Here is a 16269-nt window from a genome sequence, read left to right as displayed (position 1 = left end):
CATGACCATATTTCCTTAGTGTAGCCTGTCTCTCAATGCAGCTCTGCTCTGCCCTGGGGAAACCATCTGGAGCACTGGGCACAGTTCTGATCTCCCCAGTTCCAGGCAGAGGGAAGTACTGGAGAGAGTCCAGCGGACGGCTGCAAAGATGACTGGGGCACGGAGCATCTCCCTAATGGAGAAAGGCTGAGAGCCCTTCCAACCCCTATTGTTCTGTGATTCTGTTACTTGCTCTGTTCTAACAGGCTGTAATTTCCATCCTTTCCCAGGTTCCACAGATCTTTCTTCCCTGTTGAGCAGGTGTGTGCTGGTAGTGCTCCAGCTCTGCTTTGCAGCGCATGATAAATGGATGAACTCGGAGGAAGATGATTTCTGAAATGAGAATGGATTTTTCAAATTGAAAAATCTGCCATGAGTCCATCAGTCGCTGTTAGGGCTGCGGTAGGGAAACAGCAGCTTAAGCATCAGCGAGATGATGCCATGTGGGTTTTCGTTTGTGCTTCCAGTGGCAGCATTGGGTTCAGGAGGATGAGTCAACCCCCAGCATTGCTCTTGAAGGGACTAGTCCTGCCAACAGCATGGCCCCAGCAGATGAGACACCTTGAGAGAGTCTGATAGGTCCAAGGTGGAGGAAAGGGCTCGGGGACATTGGTGAAGCCCTTTGGTGATGTGCTGTGTGCTGCTGGTTTCAGTATAACTCCAAGTTTTCATCTCCCTTCCCACAAGCCAGCAGGGTTGAGCTGAGCTAGAGGTGGTACAGAAGAGCACAGACACTCTGAGCACAAAGTGAATATCCTCACTGCTTTTGCTCTTCTGAAGCTCCTTTTAGTGTTCTGAATAGCTTTCATTATCCTGTAACATATTGGTGAGACATTTTTGTGCTTATACAAGGAGATATTAGTGTTTCTCTGAAAATCCAAGGTAGCAATTTGGTGCATAGAAAATAACCAGAACCTGCAGTATTCTGGACCCAGGTGGCTGTAATTTGGTATGGGTAATCACTATTCTGCTGCTCCTCTGCTAACTCCGAAAGTGCTGTGAATTTAGAGTAGGAATCAATTAAACAGCAAATAGGTTTTTTTTCTTGGTCAAAATCAATTAAGTCCTTCTCCCAGCCAGTGCAGTGGTCTCCCTGGAATTTCATATTCTGCTTGGCTACCATTTCCTTGCAGCTTTTGCTGGATAATGTTGATGTTTTATGGCTTGATTTAAATCATGTGGATCAATGCACAAGCATACCTTATTTGGATTTTCAATTACAACCATATATTTAGCCTAAATGAATTATCCAGGTTATAGTTTCAGCTACACAGAGAATTTCTCATAATGCCCAATTCAATTTTTACTTTCTCAGTAAGCATAACTGATTTCTTTGGAGACCGAGGTCATTACACTTGTTTTGCCCTTCTTGCTGCAATATTTATCTGAATAGTCCAGACCAGAAGTTTTTAAATGCCTTCAACGTGTGGATTCTGCCTTTGCTCTGGATGGAGAGGCAGCCACATTGGATGTATCGGTGGTGAGAACTGCATTGTGGTGTGAATGAAGATCTTTACCATATCACTTCTTAAGGTCTGTTTGATGCTCACAGCCTACTTTCTCACCCCCTGCTCTCAGGCATTTCTAGCACTTGTGCTCCTGCAGCCCTTGCATCTGCACTAAAGATCATTTCTCCTTCATGTAGCCATTATGCATCTGGCTGCCTGCGTCTGTGTGCACCTCTAAACCCACAAACACCTTTGACCACCTGACCCTTGGTTCCTAAGTCACTGCTGAAAGTGACCCATTAAATCACCACAGTGTTTTCTGGTTCTTTTCCACCAATAGTGTTCTCAATCAGTGCCTCTGAGAGTGAAACAACCCTGAATTTTAAGCCAAGCTGTGGTTTGCCTTCAAATCAGAAGAAATAAGCATAAACGGTATGTATTTATTTATTTGGGGATGTGCTCTTTTCTCAACAACAGTTCTAATGCTTTCTCCCACAGCCTGCACTGTGCTGCGGCTCAGCCGTACTGCCCATTGAGCAGATTGCTGTGCCTACCAGGATGTTTTTCCTTGCACTTTTCAGACAGAACTGGATTCATACCAATATCTGTATGAAACACCCTTGAAAGTTATGATGCCTTTCCAGGGCGCTTCTGAGCTGTCTGATGAACATCAGCCAGATCCTGATGTATCTGCAGTCTGTGGGTGAGACAAAGCCCAGCCCATCAGACGCTGTTGCCTGTGTAAGTCTCAGCAGTAAATGGTTGCTGGAGGTGACTGACATGTTCCCCGTTGTCATCTGTGTGCAGACCTGACCTTGCCTGCAGTGAAAACCCACTGCAAGGGCAGGAAATTCCACTTGTATTTGATTGTGTTGAAAATTACAAGGTGCCAAGAGGCCCAGAATAATAAAACAGCTCTCAGATTTGTTTTTACACCAGGGTTCCAATTTAGATAAATTAAATCTGAAAAGGGGGTAATTGCTAAAATGCTGTGAATGATTGATTGATTTTTTTTTTTTCCACATGACAGCCAGACCAGAAAAAAAAAAACTGTTGAGCTTCAGAGAACTGAAGCAAATCTACACCCTCATCTCCCACACAATGCGCATCTCAGGCACTGCATGTGGATTGATGCACAGTTTTGCTTTTAATGCAGAACTTTTCATGCCGATAATGAGGGCCTGAGGTTAGTGCTGCTCAGGAAGTTGGTGCTGTCTGAATTTTCTCTTTGCTTGAGGGGTTTGAGGGATCAGTCATCTGCCCAGGGAAGTGCTCTGACCATTGCCAGCCCAAGGAGAAAAACTGCCTGCTGTGTGGTACATCTCACTTTTCAGCTCTGCGAAGCTTTGTATAAACAATTAAATGCTCCCTGAAGCAAACCTACTTCCCAGGCGACTGCTCCTGCCTCCAGGCTAATGAGCTTTCGCTCTTGGATTTAATCTAAAAAATCCTCACAGCCAGTACAAGTGTCAGCAGCGAGGAGTGAGGGATGTAGCCCTAAAAAGCCCTTCTCCAGCAGGGACTGCCAGGAGTCAGAAACAAACTCATTCTCATCCGTGCCCAGAGCAAGGACTGCGTCCAGGCCTGGGGCTCCCAGCACAGGAAGGATGTGGAGCTCTTGGAATGGGTTCGGAGGAGGGCCACTGAGATGGTCAGAGGGCTGGAGCACCTCTCCTGTGAGGAAAGGTTGAGGGAACTGGGCTTGTTTAGCTTGGAGAAGAGAAGGCTCTAGGGAGACCTCGTTATGGCCTTTCAGTGCTTGAAGGGAGCGAATAAACAGGAGGGGGAATGGCTGTTTGTGAGGGTGGATGGTGATAGGACAAGGGGAATGGTTTTAAAGTGAGACGGGAGGTTTAAGTTGGATAGGAGGAAGTTTTTCACCCAGAGGGTGGTGATGCACTGGAACAGGTTGCCCAAGAAGGCTGTGGATGCCCCATCCCTGCAGGCATCCAAGGCCAGGCTGGATGTGGCTCTGGGCAGCCTGGGCTGCTGGTTGGTGACCTGCACATAGCAGGGGGTTGGAACTGGATGAGCATTGTGAGCCTTTTCAACCCAGGCCATTCTATAATTCTGTGTGTCACAGGGCCCTTCAACCACCCCATCCCAGACAGGTTCAACCCACCTGCTCTGCTCAGAGGTACTGCGTGCCTCAGCCCATTTTGTGAGTTTGCCTTCCTCTCATTCTCTGTCTTTCCACGCTTTTTTTTCTCAAGCAGATTTGCTCCAAGTTGGGAGCAATACAATACAAACCACCTTTTGGGGACTGATTAGATACTAATTGCGGGCTGAAGGAAACACAGATTTTCCATCACCCCGAGTTCCCCTGTTCTTGCCACCTCTTTCACCTCCTGAATGCCCACATGCTGATAAATGAGTGTGGTATTCAGGCTTGTGCCTGCAGTCGTATGACTTTCCCTTTGTCACTTGGATGCTGCTAGGATCCGTTTTTACAGAGCTCTGTAAAGTCTCTGCCATCTGTTAATTTAATAATTGCCTAATGTTGTAATACACACATGCTTTAATTGAGCAATTTCCTGGTTCCCATCATACAATCTATTTAATCTGTCAATATTCCTCTAAAATGCCTACTTTTTTTTTTTTAGTGACTTTTTTTTTTAGTGACAATACTACAATAACTTCACTTCAGCCTGGCACCTTGTCAGACTGGCTTCTGCTGCACAGTGAATGCTGTGAAGACCCTGAATGTCTTTGAAACATTTTTGAAAACTTTTTAAGTATTAAAGGAGCATATCCTCATTCTTATGAGGCATCAGCTTTGATTAGTGCAGTTATCTAGTGCATTAGTTACTATCTGACCTATTTAAACTGTGAGGTTCATTCTTCCAGTGGTGTGAAATGATGTCAATATAAGTTAAGAAGGGTCGGGTTTATTTTATGTCCATTGCAACGCTGGGAAGGAAAAAAAAAAAAGGTTACTCCAGAGTGCCACATGCTGGGGACACTAAAAGAGAGATGGATTTATCTCAGCACAGGGCTGTTTGTGCTCACGTCCTTCTTCCTGGCTTATGTGAAGCTCATCTTAGAGTCAGATGAGAAAATAAATAAAAACATGACTCCTTGCTCCTTCCAGACATACTGAATGTATTTATTGTACAGGGAATACATGCCCCAATTTAACTTTAGTGCCTCAGCTGTAGTGTGATTTTTAATGCAATCTCTGCCCACCATAGGGCCAGGAAAAGGCCAGCAATTACACAATTACACACGCAGCCTCATTAAGGCCTCTCGCAGTTGGTCATTCCCATGTCCTTCTGAAGGTTTTGCCTGTGGATAACTTCGGAGCTTTGCAAAGTAATGACATAAGGTTTGTCCACTAACAACCATTACTGAACTGCCAAGGAGCCACGTTCCAGCCTCTGAGCCAGAACTGGCCCTTGGTTGGCATACTTTTGCTTCCCTGCCCGGTGCTCTGAGAGCCTACATCCTCCTGAAAGCATTCACAGCTCACCCTCATCACTGTTGTTAGTATTACAATCGCCATTTTTGCTCCTAAACCAGAGCACAGAGCTCTGAACTAACCACTGGACATGGCATAGTGGGGAGGATTCCTTTAATAGTGAAAAGCTGCAAGTCTAAATCCACTCTCTTGACCACAGATCTCTTTTGATGCCCGTGAGGAGAAGTGGCACCATGTGGCAGGGAATGCCTTCACCATTCCAGGTATGCAAACAGGAGCATTGCATCCTCCAGGACTCTCATCCTAAGAGCTTATCTTGATCCAAATGAACTTCTTCCAACTTGCTTTGTACTTCCTTAGCTTTACCAGTCATTACACTGTGTCTACTCTGGTTTCCCTGCAGGGAGAACATGCATTTTGCTCATTCTCTAGCTGGGGTTTGAAGACTTGTGCTGGAAGGCTGTGGTGAGATTTCCCAAGCAAATGCAGATTTCCCAAGCAAAAGACAAATGGGCACTGGGCCATGCTTACTCTTTAGAGATGCACGTTCAGGATTTGCAAAGTGGTTTGGAGTCCCCTGAGATGAAAGCTAATGTAAAACGTGACAGTTATTACTATAAACTCACTCAGCAAACTTGAACTCGCCCAAATGTCTATTCATAAGCTTATAAGAAATCAATTCCAAATAATTGCATTATGCCCTTTGTATTAGTGGATTTTCTGCCAGTAATTGAATTTATAGAAAAAGACATCTATCAGCTTAACAAGGAGTTACACCCAGCCCACTGCTAGGGAAATTACAAGAGTCTGTGTGTGAAAGTATCTTTAACAGAATGGTTTTAAATGGAAAGCAGCCCTAACAATGCTGTAATTATAAGCATCCCCTCTGGCTAATCCAGCTAACAAAGTATTTAATGCTGAATGAGTTTTCATCTAGGATTCAGAAGTGTCCTAGAGGAAGCTGAAGTGAGAATGTGCAGGTTTGCTTAGGATTAGATCTGTAAAGGTTTGTAGGTGTTCGCTGTTCTGGAGCTGGAATGCCAGACTGTCACCTCCCTGATGGATGCTGGGACGCACAGGGAACATCACCATTCATCTCACCGGAATCCCCAAAGTGCTGAACCTTCTGCCTGCAGACGTGCACATACCAGCTGAAGTCTGAATGGCTGTGAGCAGCTCAGAGCCCATCAGATCTGCAGCTGGAGGACTTTAGGAGACTTGTGCAAGCCTCAGCTTGGGGCTGCTCCTGCTTTATGCCCAGGCGTTGCAGGCCATATGGGAAGGTTCAAGGTTCCATCACTTGCTTGCGTTTCTTACACCTGCACAATGGTGCTATGAAGATATGTCGGCTGAGGAATCACGCTCAGTATCTCCATTAACAGAGAGAAAGTAGCAAGGAAGTGGCTTCCAGTCCAGTCCATGGCAATGACACATGGCCATGCGTAACCAGAGGAGAGCTCAGAGGGACCCCTGCCCTTCAGACCCGTGTCTGTGCACATCTACTGCTTGTCCAGGGAAGCTCATGAAGGATCTTTCCAGAAACACTTGAATTTAATCTATGTTCCTTAAACCCTTTGGATCAAACCTTACTGAAATGTGCAGTTCCAGGCACTTGTGGGAAGATGATGTTTAAGCCACTAAGCGATCACCCCCAGGGGAAGCCTGCTCCAATTTCATCTGTATCCCTTCTGTCAGCAAACAAGGAAATGGTGAAGTTGTGCTGAACAGAAACACACTGAAACCTGAAAAATCAATTTCTTTGGTAGTTAAGAAGAATCTTTCCTGCATTCACAACAAAGCCAAGACTAATTGGAGAATACTGTTCGTTAAGAAAAAAGGAACGAAACTACAAGTCTTTTCATGGATTCCATAATAATTAACATTCTGTCTCAGTAAATCAATTACTTGGAGCAGCTTAAAAAAGAGGTGTTTGCTGTAGGACCAGCTTAGCACCTGGGAAAGAGCAACTGTGCAAGGGATAGTTAGAATCATAGAATGGCTTGGGTTGGAAGAGATGCTGAGGATCATCAAGTTCCCAACTGCTGCCACAGGCAGGGCCACCAACCTCTAGGATCATCCCAGTGGTCTCTGGGTGACTTCTGCATCTTGTTTTGGAGTACCACGATTCTGGAGTACCACCATTCAGGTTTCTGGTACCTTTCCATCTTGAGGATTTGTAGTACAATAGTACAGCTTCAGTTTCTGCTTTTTTTTTTTTTATTCTTTTCCCATTCTACAGACCAGAGCAGGGCATGTAAAAGGCTCAGTTAGGCAGAGGTGTGAAACCAAACACTTCAGTTCTCACAAAGGTTTCCAATAGATTTTTCTTCAGGTTCATGACCAGCACAAATTGAACACAAAGAGACATGTGCTGTCTACATGCTGAAGCTGGCCTTGTTTTTGAGCATATTTAAAGCATTTGTACACTTAACCACACCTGATCATCCATTCATCTGTACAAATATATGAAAGATATCACATACTGAAACAGGAATACAAATAGTGTCAGAATACCAGCAAACCTCCCAATCCCTGGGGATATAAAATGAGATGAAAATCTAGAGGAAGTTGTAATAAATGTGAAAGAACTTTGCTCGCAGTGTTATATTTATAATTTCATCTGTAAGTTGTTTTTGCAAATATGTAATTTGTGAAGTACAGTCTTTGTAAAATCAGAGCATCTCAACATTTTAATGTGCCGAAATGGCCCCTCTGGGACCTCACCTGCATCCTTTCCCAATTCTTCCCCGTGCTCCTCTCAGCAGAAAACACAATTAGGAAAACGCTGTGAGTTTGAAAAGGTGTTGCAATAAAATAAATAAAAAAAAAGACCTCAGGAAGGCTTTTGGAGCTTGATAGTAATCAAATCTACTGCAGAAAAGAAAATCAATGTTGCTATCTTTATATATCAACATAAACATTTATATTTCATTACACCAACAAGAAGGACACACTGTAATGAATCAAGAGGGATTTCAGGAGTGGAATGAAGACGAAGAGGCGCAGCTTGTCAATGTTCCTGTCTCGTGAAGGATAACCCTGTCTCTCCAAAACGCTGTAAATCCTTCACCCTAAGAGCCTTTGCAGCCAGAAGCAGGATGAAGAACAGACCTCCAGCAACTATACCTGGCCAAATTGCTTCCACTCCAGTAACTCTCTAATGGAGAATATCGATTGGGATTTCTTTAGCGGGGTGGGCAGGGCTGCGGGTGAAATTCCAGGACCTCGTTGCCACCTCCGGGTGTTCCCTGGGAGAACAGGTCAGGACGGGGCTGCTCTGCTACCCAAAGGATGCCAGGAGGGCATCCAGCACCCAGAGACCCTGCAGGCCTCCAGTGCAGCCCTGCCAGCGCTCCTTGCACGTGGGCAGCAAAGACTCAGGCCGTGCTCAGAAGCTCCTGAGGGCTCAGCTCCACCGTGGGAGCACACCAGGGCATGGTTTTGCTCAGAGCGTGTTTCAATGCTGTCGTGAGCAAAGTGGCTGCACTTCTACACACTTGCTCTCTCGGGTGTGCCTTGGGCACCCCTCAAATGTGAGATACCTCATAATGTGAGGGATTTTCTGCAACGCAAACACCACCTGAATAACAAGCATCTTCATAAGGGTTCTTCATGAAAAGAAAGCATCTTCATGAAAAGTTCCCACTTGATAATGGGGTTTTGTGCAATCCCACCATTTGCCATGGACATCAGGGGGGAATTCAAGATGCTCACCTCCACAGCCTTTCCTTTGGGAAACAATCTCAACTTCACCCCAGAAAAGAAAACCAAACTGACATTTCTGTGGCAATGACAATTTCTTGAACTGGAAATAGGACTTACTACTTACTATGCAATATTCTGTAGCTAGTACTTGGTGTTAAGTATCTGCATTTGCAATTCACTAATCCTTCATTTAAAAAGATTTGGGTGGTGGGAACAATACTTTGAGACTCCAATGACCTCCCCACCACGGATAACATTTTGCAAACAAAGCAAAATGTTCCCTAATGCTCTATATAGGCTGAATGTCCTTCACATAACAAGTCAACAAACACGAGGAAGTAATGAATACATTTGCAGAAAATGGGTTTGGATCATGGATGGAAGGACTAAATCACTGAATAATGTATTAATTCTACCAGCTCTATTATGAATGAGGAAAGAGATATTTAGATATATGAGCAGGTCAGGCACAGAAATTTCAGTTTGTGCGAAGTCTGAAGCACAGGATATAGATTCCACTACATTTCAATTAGAAGTAATCTTATTAATTTATGTTTTAAATTGCACAGGAGCACACTGAGGTTCTTGCAGGGATTGCAGAATAAGATCACTCTCCTTGAGAGCACAGATTTCGGAGTGCCTTCCCCATAATTCTGGGGGGACAATTGCTGTTCTGGAGAACAGGGCTGTAGAACTGCACCGAGTTCAACAAAAGCAAAAAGCAATGGGCACTGCACACGATGGGGCTGCTCTTAGCCAGCCATCGGTGTATCGGGAAGAGCAGTTCGGAGTGAAAGCACAGTGACTAATGCTGTTGAATAATCTTGTTGAGGCTTTGGCTATTCTAGGAGAACTGCAGCAGTTTGCTGTATAAAATTGTGCATGTCTGGGGGGCAGACTGTGAATCCCTTCCTTTGCGCTGACGGAATATTCATGACAGTTCCCAGGAGCATAAGTGTTTATGAAAACTTGCCAATTGCAGCTGACTAGCCAGTCCTCTTTCTCTGTCGTAGATGGACAGTCTGTTTTCTCAAGGTATTAGGGAAATCATGTTCATATTCTAAAGCACTTTAATCTCAGTTCCCTTCCACAAGCTGGCCCGTGGACAACTGCCCCTTGTGGGCACCTGGTGACCAAGAGACATTCCTCCTCCTCCTTCAGGCTGCTCCTCCTGCCCACCTCACCCCCTGAGCAATGCATTTTCTCCCCTTTTACCCCCTCTGTTTCTATGAGCAGCACAGTGCTTGCACTCCGTGCTGGTGGGCTGCAAGTTTCTCCTCTGCAGCTGCTGGGAGCAAAGCAGGAAGGTCCCTGATTTCTGATGGCTGTGAACAATAGGCTGGGAGCTGCGTTCCAGCTCTTGCTCTACATTTGGATCAACAATAGCTCCAAGGCTTTCCTCCCACTGCCATCATGCGCAGCTCTCAGCCAGTGTTAGAACTGTTTCAGAGAACCTGAAGCTCTGACAACACAGGCTTATCTGTCAGGATCTGTGTGGCAGTGCTTGCAGGCACCCAAGATTGCCTTCTCTTTCACTGTTCCCTGTCTCTTTTTAAATAAATGTGACATACCCTTTGCTCCTCTGGGCTGGAAACTTTTTTTTTTTTTTCCTCTCTGGGCAGCTGCTTTCTTTTACTCCAAGGTCTCAGGAGGTTTTGGGAATAAAGAGACCAACAAATTAGATTGGTTTCACCTAGTGGATGAGCCTGCAGCTGGGATATTGGATTTTCGTATGCTGCGGTTTAATTTCTTTCTCATCCTGTAAGCTGTACAATCTTTTCCCAGTTCTTATCCCTGAAAGCAATGTCAGGATGGCTTCCTCTTCTCAGATACTGTTAACCTCTCTAAGCCTGAATGGGAAAGAAAATAAACAGGAGACTGCCTACTAAAATTCTCTGGAGTCCAACAGCTGGCTCAATCTTCTCTCTGGGGGATGTACGTGCATTCCTGCTATCGTGCTGGGCAGTCAATTCTCAGGGTCCGCAAAACTTCAGTTTCTTTTTTGCAGCAAATTAAGAGGTGGCAATTTCCTACCCCTAGAACCAGCATCCTTTGCCCCCATTTATCTTGACGGAAGGTGATCCAGCACAGCAATGACTTTTCCTCTCCTCCAAACCTACGTGAAGTCTCAGTGCAGTGATGGAGGCTGAATGCCCAGCAGCAGCTCCACCTTCACAGTGCAGTAGTGCACTTTTGAGCCATAAATGCAGAAGCTTGGGTAATGGCAGAGTCTGGAGCTGAGCCATTCTGTCCCCAGCCCTGCAGAATCAAACCCATCCCATTCCACAACTGCTGGTCCCGGTGCGTCTTGCAGCCCCCCAAGATGGAGACATTGCTATTGCATTAGAAACCTACTCCAGTGCTCCACAACCCCCCCTTTTTTTTTTAAAGCTCCTAAATGAGTAAAGTGAATATTTTATACTTCATTTTATATGCATGAATTCCTATCTTCTACATACATGGAAGACAATCAGTCTCTCTCTTTGCAGCAGTTATTTCTTTAAAGAATGCTACCACATCATTCCCCTTCTCCCACCCATTCCATTTTGTACTGAAACTCCCCAGTTTGTTCATCTGTCTTCATAGATCCAATTATCTGTTTCCAAACGACATGCAAGCATTAGGAATGCACTTAGCAACTTCGGTTCTGCAGAAAATGAAGCTCATGTGTAAGGGCATAATACATATTTGCCTTCATGGTATCACTAAAAGATGAACAGTGAAAGTTTCTGCAAACAGATGCAGCAACTATTAGCAGCATTGCCTAAAACTAGCCACATCTCTTCAGCTATAGCATATTAAGTTCACTCCATCAAGCTCTAACTAGAGAGGAAGGTTTCAAAGCTTGAGTTATTCTGCTTCCGAATTTTATGAGCACAACAGAGGTACACAGGACCACTGCAAAATATGCTAAAAGATCTACCTGTAACTCGTTTTGCACTGCAAAACTATGCACAGATATACTGAACGATGGAGATGATATTCTTCACAGGATTAGAACAGTCACCCTCCCAGGAAAAGCTCAGAATGGAGCCTCAGCCATGATTGCTGCTGCAGGGTCTCACAGAGGGTCTGCTGCTGGGGGCCTCGTCTCACTTCTGCTGATGTTCTCTCCAGATGAGCTAATTAACAGGAAGGCTGGAATGGATCCTGGGTACAAAAGCAAATCTTGAGACATCCTAGAAATAATCAGCTTGAAGATTCTTTTGGATCCGTAACCCTAGAGACAAATAGATGCAGCTCAGACCAATTGCCTTGCTAAGGAGCAAATTGTAAACAATATACTTTTAGAGTTAAAAATTATTCTAATTTAATGATAGCTGTTCAGTCACTGTTTGGAAGTAAATCAGTGTGTGAGTAGTAAAACAATAATGTACTTTAAACTAAATTATTAGTAAACAAATCAGTCTGGTAGGCAATGAATGTCTGATACATTATTCATTTCTATTATCCAAAACACTTCACTAGCTCTCAGAGTCTGGCGATAAAGTATTCAGAATACAGTATCCACCATCCCAGGGAACAGTCTCTAATGTGATATTAAAGTTAAAAGAGAAGTGAAGTATATTCCCCCAAAGCAAGGTATTTGAATAATCCTGGAATGAATCCATCTCATGCTTTTTAAAGCAGGCTTTATTTTTTTTTTTAACTAAAGTGCTTTCATTACAGCCCGAATGACAAATGTTCTCTGCGTGGGTCTCCTACCAACCCGTGAATTTGTCCCAGGGGCTCTCAGCAATGTGCAAGGTGTTTGTGGTGCCAGCCTGGCCCCACTGCTTCCTGCCATCCCAGGTGGAGCCCAGTTCCCTCCCCACCCATCTGCTGGGGCTGTGGTCAGCCATCTCCAGAGAAAAAAGCCACGTGAGGCCAAGGGAGGAAGCAAGAACATTTTCCCTGACCAATCTTTGATCTCATTCCTGTTGCATCCTAGTAGGCAACGCAGGAACTGAACTGACCAGGTCACGACTCCCTTCAGACACCATGTACCATGAGTGATCCTGGGTTGAATCCTTCCCTTTAAGCCCTACAGGTTCTGTCGGAAGGAGGTGATCACCACCAGGATTTAGTGTTTCTCTCCTTCAGCCTGTTTTATTGCAGGATGTTAAAAGGTATCAAATCCTAATGATGATTTCATCTGCCCTTTGCCATAAACGGCATCGTTTCCCAGCGATAAAGCCAGGACAATCGGAAATGGTGATGCCAGACAGAAGCCTGTAAGGCAAATGCAATTGGCCACTCTGGGGTCAGGAGAACCTCTGCAGGTCTTTGTGATAAGCAAAACAGAAGGCTACTGGGGCAGGCCACTAGATAAGGACAACAGGGGCTAGTACAGGAAGATTGTCACAGTCCTTTGGAGTGGGCACACCGACTGCATCGCTACGACCCCACTTGTCACAGTGGAGAGACTCCAATTAACTGTCATTCTTTCAGGTTAAATAACCCAGTCCAGTAGCTTTGTTTGGAAGCACATCATGTGTGATATTTTTGAGCACTGGTTTTAGAAAATACCTGTTGCCTTTTAAAAAATTCTTTGGCTTCATACTGAAAAAACTGAGTGACTAATGCAGCTGCCCTTAATGCTGGGCAGAGAGATTAACCCTTTCATTCTCTGCAGGAGGAGGCTGGTGGGACTGCTGGTGTGTCTCAGGCTCTTAATCCATCGTAAAAGTTTGTCTGCCATTTTAGATTTGCCAGAAACTAACTTAATGGGAGAAAAAACCAGGTAATGAAAGCATGGGAGGACACAGTAAAACACAAGAAGCATCCCCCCTCTCCTGACTTGTCTCACTTGCCCCCCAGGCACCCAGCGATGAGGCTGCTGGTTAGGGTTCCCTTGGTTTTGTGGTGAGAAGGAAACTCATGAACACCAAACGGGAGAGCAGGTCGGACAGGTGAGTGCTGGGCAGCAGAGCTGTGCTGCAGACAGCACAGGGACAGGCCAGGGCATCGCTGATGAGTGAGCAACCACAGCACCCAGAAGGGCTGAAGATGAAGCCAATCTGGATGAAAACCTTCCTTTGAAATAAATGGAAGAAAAAATGTTTTCCATCTCCTGCTTTTCACTCCTGTAGAACGAGGGCAAGGAGTCTGCTGGCTGTGGCTGCTACCTGCAGTGTGAGCAGACTGAAAGCTGCCCTACAAGACAGGCATCCACCCTGGGCATCTGGTACAGGTGCAAGACCTACATCCCACAGCTGTGGCTTGCAGGTTCTAAGTCAAGAAGAACTGGACAAAAGATGAAAAGGAATTCCCAAGACTACCAGCTTAATGAGCATTAATTATCCTGGAAATTAAGAACACTTCCCCTCTTTGGATGAGCAGTGGGATGTTATAGGAATTTTTTTTTTTTTTAATCTTTCCAGTAATTTAAATGTACTCCTTGTGATTATTGTGGCATCTTAGGAAAGAAAGGGGCTGTTTTTCAGGAGATGGATGAGTCGCTCAATTGCCACTTTGGATTCTTTGCAAATGCATCCTGCTGCACATCAGTGCTGGGCTGCAGGACCTGGTGAGTGTATACTTGCCAAGAAACAGCACAGCATCCAACCTAGCTATGAAGGGATCATGTGGAATAGCACTTGACATAAAGCACCCTCAGAAATGAGACGTTCTTGCCATCTACACTCTTCAGTGGAGACATTAGCCTCCAAGTACATTAAGATATATGACAGCTGATCTCTGTGATGACATTTACCTTTGAGAGTTTAGGAGCAGAGGCAAAAGTCGTAACTGGATACACATGCCATAAAAAATTAATCATCAGATATTTTATCTGTGAAATGAACAGAGTACTTTTTTTCCTTCTATTGCTAATCTTTGGAGAGTAAAGTCGCTTCCCATGGTGGCTATGAGATGTTCAGGCTCTGAAAAGACAAGGCCAGCTACCCTCTCTAGGTAGTCTGATGGATGCTTGCTTCCTGCTTGTGCAGGGATCTGATTGTAGAGGAGCACTGGCAGCTTGGTCAATGATCTGGGCACCCAAGTACTGCAGGTACCTGCACAGGCTGTCCAAAGCATTGCCAGATCACACCGAGAGGAACTGGATGATGTTCTCCACTACTGGAGCAAGGGTGAGGGCTTCAGGTCCTGCCCTTTCTTGGACAAATTCCTCTAGAAGAAAAGTTTGCTTCTGGAGCCACATCCCTATAAATCCCACTGGATTCTTCAGCCTTCACCTCCATAAGGGTTTTCAGAAAGACCAGCAAAGGAAAAAGTATGAATAAACATTGTCAGAAAAACTGAAGTAATATTCAACTGAAAAACTGACAGGATCATGTGAACACTGACTGGTTATGTGGAGAAATACAAAAGACAGCCAAAATGAAAAGGTGCAAAAGTACTCAAAGAAGGGAAGGCCATAGCAAGGATTGTTTTGCATCTGCATTCTCCGAGGCTCAGGATGTCTCCATCTCTGGAGTGCCTTTTTGCAGGACACTTCTGTTGAACTGAAGCACTGCTAGGGGAGGTTACAGGAAAAAATAACAAGATGGACAGCAAAGGACTGCCAGAGCCAGGAGGTGTCAGCTCCATGCTCTTAAGATGAAGAATGAAGTAACAGACCTGCTCACTGTGCAGTGCAATCTTGTTCTCTACTGTCCCAGTACCAGAGGTTGGAAAAGTGACCGATATTATTCTGCTTTCAAAAGAGGACTGGAAATGTCCCTGGAGTTACTTGTGGCAGTCTGCCATCTCTAGCAGGCAACCTGGTGGAAGCCTAGACTAATGAGCAGTGAGTGGATATGTGGTTAGCAATGGCTTTTTTCCAAAAAAAGAAATCTACGAATGGCTGTAAAATCCTAGCTGATATATAGAGGCTGAATAGGAAATAAATTTAAATGTTTTTCAATGCAAGGTCTCTTGCTACAACATGAAACCTGAAGGGAATGGGCTCAAGACCAAGTGAGGGCAGCTCTTCCTCTTGCCTCGATGTGCAGTCAACCTATGGAAACCCTGGCTACAGAAGCAGCAGATGCAGAAAGTTTACCTGGGCTGCAAAATTAAACAAATTCATGGACACATGTTTGGAGAATCCACGGAGAGCTGTTAAGCATAGAAGTATAAAAATACACTGCTAAGTGAAACCTGCAGATCTCGAGAGCACAAACTATGGCATGTTTCAAACATATTCACTGAAGAAACAGATGAACAAGGCACTTAGTATAGTTTGTGAAATAAATACAAAGCAAGTGCAGCAATAATAATTGAAATATTTTGTCAGTTGAGCTCAATGAATTGTTATTGATTCTTGGCTTATTTTATGTAGCTAATTGTGAGTGTTAACAATTAGACTGTTATATTAAGTTTTTCATTGTAATTGTACAATAAAATTATATATTTACAGAAGACTTCTACTGGTTGACTGCTCATGGGATGTTTACATACTTTTGCTTATTTTTGACAGATATTTATAATTCAACCTTATCCTCTGACTAAAGCTGCATAATCTTTAATAGAGCTGAGGGTGGAATAAAATGTAATGTATAATTTATTTAATGAATTTGGCGACTTCTCCTGCTCATAAATTGTTTGTCAGCAGTTTATGAGTGTCTCGTGTTCATTTGTTATTCAAATAGAACTTCTGGAATAACTGTTAATGTTCCCTCCTGCTCCGTTGATTGCTTGTGAGCAGTTTGTTCAGAATGCTGGGAAGTCTCAGCT

The 16269-nt window shown here is 44.4% G+C and overlaps 1 long non-coding RNA gene across 1 annotated transcript; it reads left to right on the top strand.

Moving 5' to 3' along the window:
• The first annotated feature begins 3565 nt into the window (after positions 1 to 3565).
• Positions 3566 to 12343, top strand: LOC109370728 (uncharacterized). Its single transcript, XR_014887788.1, has 3 exons — positions 3566 to 3648; positions 5105 to 5168; positions 12280 to 12343. It is a non-coding gene; the product is annotated as an uncharacterized LOC109370728 (long non-coding RNA).
• The last annotated feature ends 3926 nt before the right edge of the window (positions 12344 to 16269 follow it).

The sequence above is a fragment of the Meleagris gallopavo genome, chromosome 22 (assembly GCF_905368555.1).
Source record: "Meleagris gallopavo chromosome 22, MGAL_WU_HG_1.1, whole genome shotgun sequence".
NCBI classification, from domain to species: domain Eukaryota; kingdom Metazoa; phylum Chordata; class Aves; order Galliformes; family Phasianidae; genus Meleagris; species Meleagris gallopavo.
Note: the sequence above shows the minus strand (reverse complement) of the source record. Positions and strands in the feature narration are given on the sequence as shown.